The following is a 3,590-nucleotide window of genomic DNA, read 5'->3' as shown; positions in this document are numbered from 1 at the left end:
CAGACAGTGTCTCAAGCACTTGGTGAAAATTAACTCATTTAATCCATGTAACCTCCCTATGAAGTAGGTGCTTTATGCCTCCATTTTACAGATGAGGAAACTGAGGCATAAAGAAGGTACATAGCTGGCCCAGGATCAGACAGCAAAGCCAGGATTCACAAAATGCAGACTGTCTCCAGAGGCCAGGCTCTTAACCAGGCTATTCAGACCTTCTTGGTCATGACCTGGTAATAACTACACCAGAACTAAAGGTCTTTAAATAAAAAATACATTGTTAATGTTTATTATGGAAAATATCAAATACAGAGAAAAGTAGAGGAAACAGTATCATGAACTCTTTGTACCCATATCTCAGCTTCAACAATTATCAAATCATGACCAATCTTGTTTCATCTAGAACCCTAGCTGCCAATACTGGATTATTTTGAAGCAAATCCAAGATATCGTATCATTCCATCTGGAAACATTTTTTGAGGGAAGTGCTAGCCGATCTTTTTTAATAACAGCGTTATTGAGACATAATTCACATACCGTAAAATTTATCCATTTTAACTGTGCAGTTCAATGGTTTTTAGTACATTCACAGAGTTGCACAATTATTACCGAAATCAATTTTAAAGCATTTTTATCACCCAAAAAAGAAGTTCCAGGGGCCAGCCCTGTGGCATAGTGGTTGAGTTCGACATGTTCCACTTTGGCCACCTGGGTTCATGGGGTGGATCCCAGGTGCAGATCGACACCACTCGTCAGTCATGCTGTGGCAGCAACCCACATATATAGTGGAGGAAAACTGGCACATATGTTAGCTCAGGGATAACCTTCCTCAGCAAAAAAAAAAAAGTTCCATAACCATTAACAGTCATTACCCATCCTCCCTTCCCCCCAGCCCTGTCAAACACCAAACTTTCTGTCTCAAAGGATTCGTATATCGTGGACATTTCATATAAATGGAACCATATAATATGTGGTCTTCTGCGACTGACTTCTTTCACCTAGCACAATGTTTTCAAGGTTCATCTATGTCATAGCATGTATTATCACTTCATTCCTTTTCATGACTGCATAATACTCCGTTATATGGCTATATCACATTTTGTTTATTCATTCATCTGTTGAGAGACATGTAGGTTGTTTTTACTTTTTGGCTAATGTAAGTAATGCTGCCACAAACATTCATGTACAAGTTTTTGTGCAGACACGTTTTCATTTTTCTTGGGTATATACCTAGGAGTGGAATTGCTGGATAGTATGGCAACTCTGTTTAAACTTTCCAGGAACTGCTACACTGTTTTGCAAAGGAGTGGCACCATATTACATTCTCATCAATATGTGAGGGTTCCAATGTCTTTGCATCCTCACCAACAGTTGTTATTATCTTTTATTATAGCCATCCTAGTGGGTGTGAGGTATTATCTCATTGTGGTTTTGATTCCCTTTTCCCTGATGAGTCATGATGATGAGAATCTTATCATGTAGCTAGCAGATTTAAATCTGCAGACCCTCTCACTTTAGAATTCTCTTTGGAATAACTCCCTAAATTCTAAAATGTTTGTTCTCTCTCCTACCAATAAAACATTCACTCACTTGGGTGCTGTATTTTCTGCTTCCTTCATCCATGTTCCCCATACTTCCAACTATTCCAAATTAGTATCTCACCGGAGACCCCATAAAGAGCTACTCTTTTTGTTTTTTACACCTTTCCAATGAGTATGTATTATTAAGCCATGATTCAGGATCCTAGGGTGGAGATCACCATGTCCCCAGGTCCCCCTTTGTCACCCTGGGAGAAGCAAAGAGGACAGAGGAGAAGTGGAGTGGAGCCCGTTCAGATCTTCCCAGTAAATGTGACTTCTGCCTGGCAGTCATGCCAGGTTGACACCCAGGATATGGGGCAGAGGGACTTGTACACATGCCGGTACTATTTGCACAAGGAGACATCACCTCCTTTAGTAGTCATTGCCTTCTCACAGCGGTGGAAGTCCAGATAGTCCTGCCAGCAGTTCCTGGTCTGGTTCTGGTTGGGGAAGTGGCTGTCAAAAGCAGCAGTCTGGTAGTTCTTGATTTTGGTCTTAATGTCTTCTGCCATGGTGCTGACTCCTAAAGATGCCCCTGAAGCAGCTTGCAGCTCAATGTGACCCTCAGCAAAGACAAGAGCTACTCTTTCTAAAGTAGTCTCTCCATTGTTTTTTTTCTTTATAGTATTTATCAGTGTCTGAAATAATCTTATTTGTTTACTTGCGTAATGTCTGATTTCCCATATACACACTAAAATACAAGCCCCATGAGAGGAGAGCCCTTGTCTATTTGTTTACCACTGTATCCCCAGTGCCTAAACTTCACAGCAGAAGTCCAAAAAATATTTGGTGATTGAATGACTAGTTCTCAGATTGTGGAGTTTCTATTTGATTTTGTTATGCTACATTGCATACTAACTTTTTATATCTCTTTAAAATAAGTTGCAATTCCTGGGGCTGGACCCGTGGTCGAGTGGTTAAGTTCGCATGCGCCGCTGCAGGCAGCCCAGTGTTTTGTTGGTTCGAATCCTGGGCGCAGACATGGCACTGCTCATCAAACCATGCTGAGGCAGTGTCCCACATGCCACAACTAGAAGGACCCACAACCAAGAATATACAACTACGTACTGGGGGGCTTTGGGGAGAAAAAAGGAGAAAAATAAAATCTTTAAAAAAAATAAATAAATAAGTTGCAATTCCTAAGGATGGCCTCTGAAATACGGATCACGCATTATGCACATCCCTGTTCATCACAGCACATTTACAAATGAAAAATATCAATAACACTCTAAATGCTTAACAACTATAAATTGAAACACTGTTCAAGACATTTAAATGATGTTTACAGAGAGATTGTACTATTGCAAGAATATGTTTGCTCTATTATATGAAAAAGAGCAGGATAAAAATGTGTATTACATTATGATCACAAACAGGGTTTTTTAAATGCTTAGAGAAGAAATTGGGAGAAATAAACCAAAATGTTCACAGGGCAGTCTTTGGTTCTTACAGTTAAAGGCCACTTAATTCTCTTCTTCTTTCCACTTCTCCACATTTTCTCATTTTCTATCATGAACACACATTGCTCTTATAATAAGAAACAAAAATGGCTATTTTAAGAAAAACTAACTATAATCTGCATAACACTCTCACCATAACAAAGAAGTAGGACTTTTTCACAAAATTTTAAAGCAATAATTTATCAAATAAAAATGTCAAGCCACAATTGTTATTTATATTACCAAGGTGATGAGGGGAATTTTCTCCTTACAGTAAATTCCAGCTAATAAACAAAAAATGAATAATAGATTAATCTTTAACTCCTAATAAAGTAATAGATCTAAGACAATAATCATCAATGGCTGCCAATCATTGTGTATCTCCTAATGGAAGAATGCAACATAGCCTACAAGTACTCTTGACAACAATTTAGCTTAAATCGGATCTTCTTTTTTCCTGGTGAGGAAATTGTCTCTGAGCTAAAATCTGTGCCAATTTTCCTCTATTTTGTAAGCAGTATGCTGCCAGAGCATGACTTGATGAGTGGTGTGTAGGTCAGCATCCAGGATCCAAACC

General features: G+C 38.8%; 1 pseudogene; it reads right to left on the bottom strand.

Moving 5' to 3' along the window:
- Positions 1-328: 328 nt before the first annotated feature.
- On the bottom strand, positions 329-2,526 carry LOC123284358 (cytochrome c oxidase subunit 6B1-like; annotated as a pseudogene).
- Positions 2,527-3,590: the final 1,064 nt, after the last annotated feature.

This window comes from Equus asinus, chromosome 3, assembly GCF_041296235.1.
Source record: "Equus asinus isolate D_3611 breed Donkey chromosome 3, EquAss-T2T_v2, whole genome shotgun sequence".
Classification (NCBI taxonomy): domain Eukaryota; kingdom Metazoa; phylum Chordata; class Mammalia; order Perissodactyla; family Equidae; genus Equus; species Equus asinus.
This window is presented reverse-complemented; position numbering and strand designations above follow the sequence as displayed.